This window comes from Cetorhinus maximus, chromosome 20 (assembly GCF_964194155.1).
Source record: "Cetorhinus maximus chromosome 20, sCetMax3.hap1.1, whole genome shotgun sequence".
Classification (NCBI taxonomy): Eukaryota; Metazoa; Chordata; class Chondrichthyes; order Lamniformes; family Cetorhinidae; genus Cetorhinus; species Cetorhinus maximus.
In genome coordinates, this window is record NC_135898.1 from 33589929 (window position 1) to 33601994 (window position 12066).

Below are 12066 nucleotides of genomic sequence, written 5' to 3' on the forward strand. Positions count from 1 at the left end.
ACTGTGTTGTGACCACAGCCAGTGTTAATTGTTGCACAAACCAAGTCCCCGAGGGAAACTTGGCTTACTGACCACAGCCTTTTTTTTGTATTCTGAAAACGAGAAGAGGACGTACCGATCTCAGCAATAAGAGGTCCAGTAACGCTTTTGGGGTTTTAAGACTTAAAAGTAAAATTTTATTAACAAAAATAAAAGAAAACTTAAGCACACAAGATTACAGTTATACAATTAAGGTTAGTCTTACAAAACAATCTGTCAAAAACTCTCTACTTGGTCAAACCTCAAATAAACACCCTCCAGGTACACTCCCTTTTAGATGTCTACAATGAAATTCAGTAATATTACACAAGGCAACCTGCTGTAGCTTCAATAAAGGCATACCACATGACCTCTACCCTCTTTCACTCTGTAATGGAGTCCACTTCAGAATAAAACTGCTTGCTGCAGCCCAAGACTTTTCTGGCTTGACTAGATGGTTGATTCAAACTGCATCCTCTCCCAGCCCAGAGCTCCAGCTATAGCTCAACAGCTCAAACAGCTCCAGCTATCTCCACCCATCTCTATAGCTCCAGCTCAACAGCAACTCTAAAATACCTTTTTTCCCATTTCATCTCAATTCCATTGTTCTCACATCTCTTTGAAACTCAATCCCTTCCGAATATAAGATCTTTCATGTTTCCATGTTGTCTTTGCTTTCGGGTCAACACAATATAATATTCCCACTACTATTTACCTATGGAACTCCTGCAATGTGCAAATATGTTTCTTGATACCTCTGACTCCCTTTGATATTCAAACAAACCCTCAACTTATCTAAAAATGCAAATTTAGATCGAACCTATTTACTTGAACCTCAAACTTAACACCTCTGTCCTTTTCATGTTTCTAACTTCTCAGACAACCTGCTTCCTATCAATTCCTTGTCCAGCTTAATTAAAATCTCACACACACCACCCAAAATATTTTTTTAAATGCATTCTCACATCTCCCTCCTCAATAAAAAATGAACAATCATAAATTCCAAAAAGATGGTTTCATTTTTCAATCCATTTTGTATTCTTTACTACATTTAACTATACACACAGAACTATTACAACATAATGTACATGCATTAACCATGAAAATATATGCACAAGTCTTCTGTAAAAATAGAGTTCATTCCATTCTGTTCTCCATTTGCCAATATCCAAGTTCTGTTGAATTTTAAACTCTTGGCAATGCATCTCCAATCAAAGTTTCTCGTCCAGCCACATGTAATTTGTAAATTGAACGGTTGCAATAATAAACTCCACCGAAACAGTCTTGTGTTTCTGTTCCAAAACTTTTCCAGAAACTTCAAAGAATTGTGGTCAGTATATATAACTGTCTCTGAAGCATAGTTTGCAACATAGGGCAGAAATTTTCACCTCGCAAGCAGGCGCATGCCCGACCTGCTCAAACAGGAAATGACACACGTTGACATTGGCTGAGCGTGCTGATGTCAATGCGTAGTCGTGTGATAGTTAGGTAGGCTGGCACGCCGGAGTCAGCAGCGTACCCGCCGACAATTAAAAGGCCTTTTAAGGCCATTAACTAATCAATTAACATAAGCTTTTCACTGCCTATCCAATCTAACGGTTGGCAGGCAGGTGAAGAGTCCAAGCGGCCTTTTGCAGTTTTTTTGGAAACCTCATCCACGGGTGGGATGAGGTTTCCAAAAGCAAATAAAAATAAAATAAAAGCTTTAGTTTTTCATTCATAACATGTCCCTGCTCATGTGACAGAGTCACATGTTTCATTACATTTTTTTTTTTTTATTGTTTTTTATATCTCTTCATCTTCCTGAGGCAACTCTGTGCCTCAGGGAGATTATGAAGCGCTCACTCGCACGCACAAAGTTTGTGCTCAGCCCGCTCATTCTCCTTCCCCCACAGCACAGGCAGCGCTCAGCGCTCAGCGCTGCTGCTTGCGTTTCACACTGGGCAGGCCTTAATTGGCCCACCAGTGTGAAATCACGGTCTGGTGCCCATCGCGGACAGTGGTCAGCTTCCCAACCACCCCCACCCACCCATGCCGAGCCCACCCGCCAAGTTCAAAATTCTGCCCACACACTTCAAAACACTGCAAAACTAACACAAAACTTAAAGTCTCTCTCTCTATAGTTGAATATTTCTTCTGGTGTACATTCAACTTCTATGAGAAATATAGCAGCTTCTCAATTCCCAGTTCATCTTCTTATAGCAACACAGCACCAACACCCATATCACTGGTGTCAATAGGCACCTTAAACTCCTTTGTATAATAAGGTGCTGTTAGAACAGGTGCAGTTGTTAGTCCAGTTTTCAAGCTGTCAAATACATTCTGACACTCCTATGTCCATTGGAATTTTCTGTTTTTTAACAATTCAGTTAGCAGAGCAACTACACTGCTGAAATTTGGCGCAAATTTCCAATAAAATCCACTCACGCCTGGAAATCTCAAAACTTCCCATTTTGTTGTAGGCACTGGGAATTGCAAAATAGCTTTAACTTTTGCATCTCATGGGTCTACTTGACCATGTCCAACAGTGTGACCCAAATATGTAACTTATGCTTTTGCAGATTCGCTTTTAGCCAAATTTACAACCAAATTGACTTCCTGCAGTCAAACAGTTCCTTTAAATGTTGTAAATGTTCCTCCCACTTTTGATTGAATATTATTAAGTAATCAATTTAAACAGCATAATTGCTCAGTCCCTCAATCACTTTGTTAATCTTGGAAATGTCGCTCATGCAGTTTTCATACGAAGAGGCATTACTTTGCATTGATATAGACCTTCTGGCATCACAAAAGCCGATATCTGTTTTGCCCTTTCGGATACTTGCCAATATCCTCGCAGCAAGTCAATTTTGTGATAAATGTTGACTGTCCCACTTTCTTGATACAATCCTCCAATCATTGAATAGGATATGAATCTGCTTTAGTTACTGCATTCACTTTTTGGTAATCAATACACAGGGTGGAATTTTCCAAGCCCGCTGGCGGTGGGTGTGATGGGTGGCGTGTGGGGAAAATATGGCATGACCTGCTTCACGATAGTGTGAAGGCAGGTCGCAATCGTCCACTCAGCCTGTCGACAGTGGGCCGCGTTTCCCACCATCGGTCGGCAGAGAGCTAATTATAATACATTAGCATATAATTAAAAGGCCATCCCGCCAGGCTCTTGGAACCCGTATCATCTGTCCAAGTCAGTGGGAAAGCACGCCGACATGTTTCACAACAGCACACAGGCAACATGCACTTGGCGACCTTCACTTTGGGGGAGCTGAAGTGAGTGAGCAGCAGCTTCTCCACAGCTCACCCATTGTTTACAGGCCTCAGGGGCACCAGGGGGCGAAGGGGGTGGAAACTGGCCCTGTAAGGGACTGCTGAGGCTGGGGGGTGGGGGTGTCTGGGGGCAAGTGTTGGCCAGCCTCGGAGGTGACTGCTGGGGGGTAGGAGCGAGGGTGGGGGGGTGGGGAGGGGCGTCAAGTGCTGCCCTGGTGCTGCATCCCGCATACAGGCAATCAAGGTAGGGGCAGGGTAAGCGAGGGGAGTGGCCTCACATTAGGGACACCTGTGTAAACTGACCATGCCTCTGCAACTAAGACAGATCAGGCACAGCCACAGTGATATGATAGAGTCAGGCTCCTAGCCTGCCTGCCCATGCAAGCATCGCGGAGGCACCAAAGGACCACCAAGCGCTCCATACTTACCCCCCCTCCACTGCCCCCACCTCCCAGGCACAGACTTCGAGTCCACCACCACTTTATTGGAGCAGTTGGACTGCACACGTTGGACAATCTCCTTGCCGACGCTGGCCGTGTAGCAGTCACTGCTGGAGGTGCTCACAGCCCCTTGCAATTTCAGCATCCTAGTTTGGACCAGTGTCCCCCATGTTACAGGTTGACAGGGCAGCCACGCAGCGCACTCATCTCTGGCCATCCGAGGGGTGACCAGAACTCTCCGGGAAGCATTAAGGGGCGGTCACACAGGGCCAGGGAAGGTGATAAGTACACCCATGATAACCACAGCTGTCTCTCTCTTTCATGCACTATCAGCACAGGACTGGTCCCCGTCATCGCCAGCCTTCTGGAAGGCTCTGTTTTCAAATTCTGCCAGAACTTTGATCTCCAGCATCCCTCCACCTGTCTGTGACCTTTCCCTCCTGTTGTGAGCCAGTTTGTCCTGCATGGATAGAGATGGGGAGAGTGTATCAGGATTCCTGCCGGGCCAGATGATAAGTATGCCTGGCCTGTGTGGGTGGTGAGTGGTCCCATGGACGGGATGAGGACAATGGCAGTGTGTGTGAGAGAGTGAATGATGATGTACCTTGAACTGGCAGTGAGTAAGGGCTCTGGGGATGTGTGATGGGTTTGTGAATGTGAGAGTTGGGAGTGATGAGAAGAGTGACTTACCCTGGCGAAATGGAGGAGATCATTAATTCTTTTGCGGCACTGGGTGTCCGTCCTCCTCTGCAGGGCGTTGGCGCTGACCACCGCTGCCACCGCCTCCCAAGCTGGGTTAGTGACATCGATACCCATCCTGTGGCCAGAGCAGGGGTAGATCAAATCCTATCGGGCCTCCACGGCATCCATCGTTGAAGCTGGGGGGCTGCAGTCTTTTTGCCTTTGCTGGCCATGTCTCCCGGGTAGCATCGGTGAGCTGATGGCAATGAGCGCTTTGCTGGCGACTGCATTTTAATGATGGTGTCCAGCGAGATGCAACAGCAGGGTGATGGTGAGCAGGTGAATGACAGCCCGCCTGCCATAGAAAGGGCATGTTTCCTGGGAATGCATGAGTAATGAGGCGGGCTCAGGATGATACGGCGTGAAAACCTGCCATTTTCGTCAACGGGTAGGACTTCATTTTACCCACCCGCTACCGCACTTAGTGCAACTCTGGGAAAATACCACCCATAGTCTTTGTGATCCATCCAGTTTCGGGACCATTTTTGATCTCAACATGATCCAGGCTATCTACACACTCTTCCCTAGAAAAATCGACCGCTAAGTCCTTTTCTTTGGTGAATACTGATGAGAAGTATTCATTTAGTATCTCTCCCATTTCTTCTGGCTCCACACACAGATTCCCACCTCTGTCCCTGAGTGGGCCTACCCTTTCCTTGGCTACCCTCTTGCTTTTTACATAGGTATAAAAGGCCTTGGGATTTTCCTTAATCCTGGTTGCCAGTGACGTTTCATGACCCCTTTTAGCCCTCCTGACTCCTTGCTTAAGTTTCTTCCTACTTTCTTTATATTCTCCACGGGCTTCATCTGTTCCCAGCCTTCTAGCCCTTACGAATGCTTCCCTTTTCTTTTTGACTAATCTCACAATATCCTTCGTTATCCAAGGTTCCTGAAACTTGCCATGCTTATCCTTCATCCTAGCAGGAACATGCCAGTCCTGAATTCTTATCAACTGACGTTTGAAAGCCCTCCATATGTCAGTTGTTGATTTGCCCTCAAACATCCGCCTCCAGTCTAGATTCCTCAGTTCCTGCCTAATATTGTTATAATTAGCCTTCCCCAAATTTAGCACCTTAACCCGAGGACTCCTGTTATCCTTATCCACCAGTACCTTGAAACTTACTGAATTATGGTCACTTTTACCGAAATGCTCCCCTACTGAAACTTTGACCACCTGGCCGGGTTCATTCCCTAATACCAGGTCCAGTATTGCCCCTTCCCTAGTTGGACTATCTACATATTGTCTCAGGAAGCCCTCCTGGATGCACATTACAAATTCTGCACCATCCAAACCCCTAGCACTAAGTGATTCCCAGGCAATATAGGGAAAGTTAAAATCACCCAGCACAACAACCCTATTGCTTTTACATCTTTACAAAATCTACCTACGTAACTATTCCTCAATCTCCCACTGGTAATTGGGAGGCCTATAGTAAACCCCCAACATTCTGACTGCACCCTTCCTATTCCGGAGCTCTACCCATATTGCCTCGCTGCATGAGCCCACCGAGGTGTCCTCCTGTCGTACAGCTGTGATATTCTCCTTAACCAACAGTGCAACTCCCCCACCTCTTCTACATCCCTCTCTATCCTGCCTGAAACATCTAAATCCTGGAACATTTATCTGCCAATCCTGTCCATCCTTCAACCAAGTCTGTGTAATAGCAATAACATCATAGTCCCAAGTACTAATCCAAGCTCTAAGCTCATCTGCCTTGCCTGTTATACTTTTCGCATTGAAACAAATGCATTTCAGACCCCCAGTCCCACTGTGTTCTGTAATTTCTCCCTGCCTCTTCCTCTTAGTCCTATTGGCCATATTCACTGGTTCCCAGTTATTTATTTCGCCTGCTGACCTATTGCTCTGGTTCCCACCCCCCTGCCATACTAGTTTAAACCCTCCCGAGTGACACTAGCAAACCTCGCAGCCAGGATATTGGTGCCCCTCCAGTTTAGATGCAATCCGTCCTTCTTGTACAGGTCCCACCTGCCCCGGAAGAGATCCCACTGATCCAGATATCTGAAACCCTCCCTCCTACGCCATCTGTTCAGCCACGTGTTTAGCTGCACTATCTTCCTATTGCTAGCCTCACTGGCACGTGGCACAGGGAGTAATCCTGAGATTACAACCCTAGAGGTCCTGTTTTTTAACTTTCTGCCTAACTCCCTGAACTCCCGCTGCAGGACCTCGTCACTCTTCCTGCCTATGTCGCTAGTACCAATGTGTACCACGACCTCTGGCTGTTCTCCCTCCTTCTTCAGAATGTCCCATACCCGATCAGAGACATCCTGGACCCTGGCACCAGGGAGGCACATACCATCCTGGTGTCTCTTTCATGGCCACAGAAGCACCTATCTGAGCCCCTGACTATAGAGTCCACTATGACAATTGCTCTTCTGTGCTTTGACCCCCCCTGCTGAACAACAGAGACAGCCGTGGTGCCACTGCTCTGGCTACTGCTGTTGTTTTCCCCTGATCGGCCATCCCCCCAACAGTATCCAAAATGGTATAGCTGTTAGAGAGGGGGACAGCCACAGGGGATTTCTGCACTGACTGCCTGCCCCTTCTAGTGGTCACCCATCTATCTGTCTGTACCTTGGGTGTGACCACGTCTCCAAAACTCCTGTCAATGACGCTCCTAAGTGCATCCAACTGCTGCTCCAACCGAACCATGCGGTCTGTGAGGAGCTGCAATTGGGTACACTTCCTGCAGATGTAGTTGTCCGGGACACTTGAAGCGTCACAGATTTCCCACATCCCACAGGTGAAGCACTTCACCCCAGCAACTGCCAATTCTGGAACTATTTAATAAATTAATTTAAATCTAATAACTGCTTATTGACTCCTTATTAACTATACGTTCCCTAGGGCTAGATTTCTACTATAAATGCTAAATTCTAAGAACAGTAATCCCCTGATTCTGGTCTAGATACCCTCTACTTATTAATTAAGTGATTCATTTATTTGGTTTAATTAGTTTAACAATGTTTTAGTTTCAAATTCAGTGTAGATTCTCTACTAGCCAATCAGGTCACAGATTTACCATGACGCCGCTTTTAATTTTTTTTTAAGACCCGAGGTCAGCGAATCCCCGAGGTAAGGTTTTTATACTCACCTCCCTGGAACTCCGCCCTCCGACTCTGCTTGCTAGTTTATCTCACTCAGTCTCTTTTCAGTCTGTAAAAGGTCCACTAAACCTTGCCTTCAATGGTTCGCCTGACACTGGCAACAATACTAACACTTTTTTCCCCAACTACAAAACTACAAGCCTTCGCCCTCTTATCTGCCTTTGCTTTCATCACTTTTTGAGATATCTTTAAATGTTTCCTAGCTAGTTCACACGTCTTACTTAATCTCTCCCTGAATTTCAGCACATGACCCAGGAGGTTTGTTTCGGAGCCTTGGCTCAGTAATTTCTCCTGAATCAGTTTAAGTGGTCCCCTTACTTCATGACCATAAATTAACTGGAAAGTGAACCCTGCTGACTCATTAGGGGCGTCCCTAATAGCAAACAACAAGAATGGAATCCCTCGATCCCAATCACGTGGACAGTTTTGACTATATGCTCTAATCATAGGCTTTAAAGTCTGATGCCACCTTTCTAAAGCACCTTGTGATTCAGGGTGATAGGCTGACGACCTAAATTGCGTTATTCCTAGGCTGTTCATTACTTCCTTAAACAGCTGTGACATGAAATTCCAATCCTGATTCGACTGTGGTTATTTAGGTAATCCATACCTTGTAAAGATCTTGTTAACTCCTTTGCTGTAATTTTCCTGAAAGGTATTGCTTCTGGAAATCTAGTGGGCACATCCATGATTGTCAGCAAATACTGATTCCCACTTTTAGCCTTTAGTGGTGGTGGTGGGGGGATGTTGGGGGGTCCTACACAATCAATCAGGATCCTGTTAAAAAGTTCCTCAAATGCTGGAATTGGAATTAAAGGTGCAGGCTTAATCATTGCCTGAGGCTTTCCTAACACCTAACATGTGCGACATGTTTGACAGAATTTGACTACATCTTTATGTCGCCCAGGCCAATAGAAATGTTTTTATATCTTAGCTTGAGCCCAAGCCATTGGAATTTCATGAGCCACTCCGGTACCCAGATGATATCACTACTTTGTACACTACCGCCCACTTTTCATCTGCCGGAACAGGAGGCGGTCTCCATTTCCTTATTAACACATTGTTCTTAATGTAATAACACTCTGAAATACATTCTGCTTCTGTTTCAGAATAAGCTGCCTGATATAATCTCTTCATATCTGAATCCTTTTGCTGAAATTCCAGTAACTGTGCAGAACTAAACACCTCAACCTCATCCTCTTTAATCTTCTCCTTCTGAGTAATTGTTTCAAAGATTGATCCAGCCAACTGAATTTCAGTAACCTCCTCCTGTCTTTTAGATTCCTCCTCTTCCTGCTTAACTTGTGCACTTGTGATCTTGTTACCACACAATCTGGAAGTAATCCAGGATGTTCTTTCTGTAAAACCTCTATTGGTTATGTCTCAACAGGCTGCTCTACTACAGTGGGATTGGTCAATATCTGTGATCCAGCTATATCATTCATTAGAATAAACTGAACCCCTGCAATGGCAATTTCTTTATTACCCCAACAATCATCTCTCCTGTTTTCAAATCACTTTTTCAATTTACCTTACACAATGAAATAGGTTTGACTTTGCCATGGATTCCTTTAATTAATGTTCTCTCCTGCAATAACATTTCTGGACAACTGATAACACTATCCCATAACATTAAGGACTGGCTAGACCCCATGTCCCTTAAAATTTTGACATCCTTTCCTGCTCTTCCCTATAGACATGGGTATACAATCCCTTCGCGTATAAAATCTTTAAACATCACTGTACCTGCCCTTCAGAACTCCCTTGGGTAGGTTGTGAACACATTCCCACTTCTCTAGCTACCACTGACTCTTCCGGCTCCGCCTGTAGAAAATCCATTGGGTTTTCTTGCCTCTGGCTCTGAGAGCCCACAGTCCTCTTATCTCCCATACTCTTCTGAGTTCCAATTAGTGCAATTAGTTTCCCATTTAACCTCCAACAATTTGATCTTGTATGTCCAGCCTTATTATAATGGCAACTTATCAGTTTCTTTCCTTCAACTCTACTTCCCACTTTTCCATCTTTAATAGACTGGCATCCTTCAGCTTGACCCTTATTACTAACATTTTTATCATCACTAGTTTTTCTAAATCTCCAGTTTCCTTGCTAATTTCCATATGTCCCTTTTCCTGCACTTAACTGTTTGTGTGAAATATCATACGTATCAGCTAAAACAGCAGCTTCCCAAATCTTTTTGCTTTGTCTTTCATCTAAATATGTCTTGATGTTTATTGGAATGCTATTTCTAAATTCTTCCATAATCATAACCTCTCCTACATTTTTTAAAGTGTTGTCTTAATTTTAATGCCCTGAACCATTGACCCAAGATAATTTATTTTTCTCTTGTAAACTCTACAAAAGTCTGATGAGGTCCCTTTCTTAGAGTCCTAAAATTCAACTGATAAGCTTCAGGGACAAGCTCATAAGCATTTAATATTGTCTTCGTTACTGTTTCGTAATCTGCAGACTGCTCCTCTGATAAGTTTGCCTACATATTCATTGCTGTACCTGAAAAAACACTCTGTAACATGATACCCCAAGCATGTATTGGCCAATTCAATTTCATAGCTATCTTTTCAAATGAGGTGAAATATCTCTCCACTCCATCCTCTGTAAATTTGGGCACCAACCGCAGATTTTTAGGTAAATCAAATTCCTCAAAGGGATCAAAGTCACCATTGGAATCACTATCTTTCTTCCTTCATTCTAAGTTTCACTTTAGACAATTCATGCTGTCTGGCTCCTTTCTCTCTCTGAAGCTCCCTATCTCTTTCCCTCTCTCTTTCCTCAATTGCTAACTTCTCTCTCTGGAGTTCAAATTCAAGCCTTCACATTTCTATCTCTTATAATCTTTTCTTCTCCTGCTCCTCTCTTTCCCATTGAAGCTTTTTTATTGCTATTTCTTTTAATCTATCATTTTCTTTTCCGTTCTCTTTTCTTTCTAACTCAATTTATTCATTTCTCTTTCTTCCAATTCAAGCTTTTGTCTTTCTCTATCTCCTTCTAGATCAGGCTGCTTCATTTGCAACTGAAGTCTCACTACCTCCAGCTGTGATACATTAGTTTCAGGTGTCCCTTCCTCCAAGTTTAAATGCTGGGTAAGTACTTTAACCATATCAGCCTTAGGAAATTCTGTTTTTATCTGCTAATTCTTTCAACTGAGTTTTAGTCACAGATTTCAAATACTCCACAGATACATTTTCCACTCCCAGAAAAGTCTTAGCAATTGCCAAAGCCATTTTGCAGTCCAACCACATTAAAACCCCTCAACACAAAACTCTTGAGTTCAGCTTTCTTCTTGTACTCGTCTCCCTTGGATTCACAAACTCCAACCCAATCTAGGAATTTTAAGAGCCCCAAAATTTGTTATGGCCACAGCTGATGTTACTTGCTGCACAAACCAAAACCCAGAGGGAAACATGGCTTACGGGCCATAACCTTTTTTGTATTCTGAAACTAAGAAGACAACGCACTGATCTCAGCAGTAAGGGGTCCAGTGACGCTTTTGGGGTTTTAAAAATTAAAAGGAAAAGTTTTAATAATAAAAAAAGGAAAACTTAAGCACACAAGATTACAGTTACACAATTAAGATTAGTCTTACAAAACTTTCCCCCAAAAACTCTCTACTTGGTCAAACGGGTTGGAGGCAGGTTGCCTCACATCCTTTAAAAAGTACCTGGATGAGCACCTGGCACATCATAACATTCAAGGCTATGGGCCAAGTGCTGGTAAATGGGATTAGGTAGGTGGGTCAGGTGTTTCTCACGTGTCGGTGCAGACTCGATGGGCCGAAGGGCCTTTCCTGCACTGTGTGATTCTGTGATTCTGTGAAACCCACAAGTAAGCACCTTCCAGGCAACACTCCCTTATCGATGTCTACTAAGTAAGTTATGAAGAGGACATCAGGAGGCTATGAAGAGACATAGATAGGTTAAGTGAGTAGGCAAAGATTTGACAAATGGAGTATCATGTGGGCAAATGTGAAATTGTCCTTTTTGGCAGGAAGAATAAAAAAGAAGCATATTATCTGAGTGGTGTGAGATTACAGAGCTCTAAGATTCAGCGGGATCTGGGTGTCCTAGTGCATGAATTGCTAAAGGCTAAATGTAGGCACAGCAAGCAATTAAGAAAGTTAATAGAATGTTACCGTTTATTGTGAGGAAAATTGAATACAAACATAGGTAGGTTATGCTTCAGTTGTACAGGGCAATTGTGAGAACACATCTGGAGCACTGTGTACAGTCTTGGTCTCCTTATTTAAGAAAGGAGTAAATGCGTTAGAAGCAGTTCAGAGAAGGTTTAGTGGACTAATACCTGGAATGGGCAGGTCGCCTTATGAGGAAAGGTTGAACAGGTTAGGCTTGTATCCACTGGAGATTAGAAGAATAAGAAGCAGCTTGATTGAAACCTTTAAGATACGGGGTCTTGACAGGGTGGATGTGGAGAGGATGTTTCCTCTTATGGGATAATC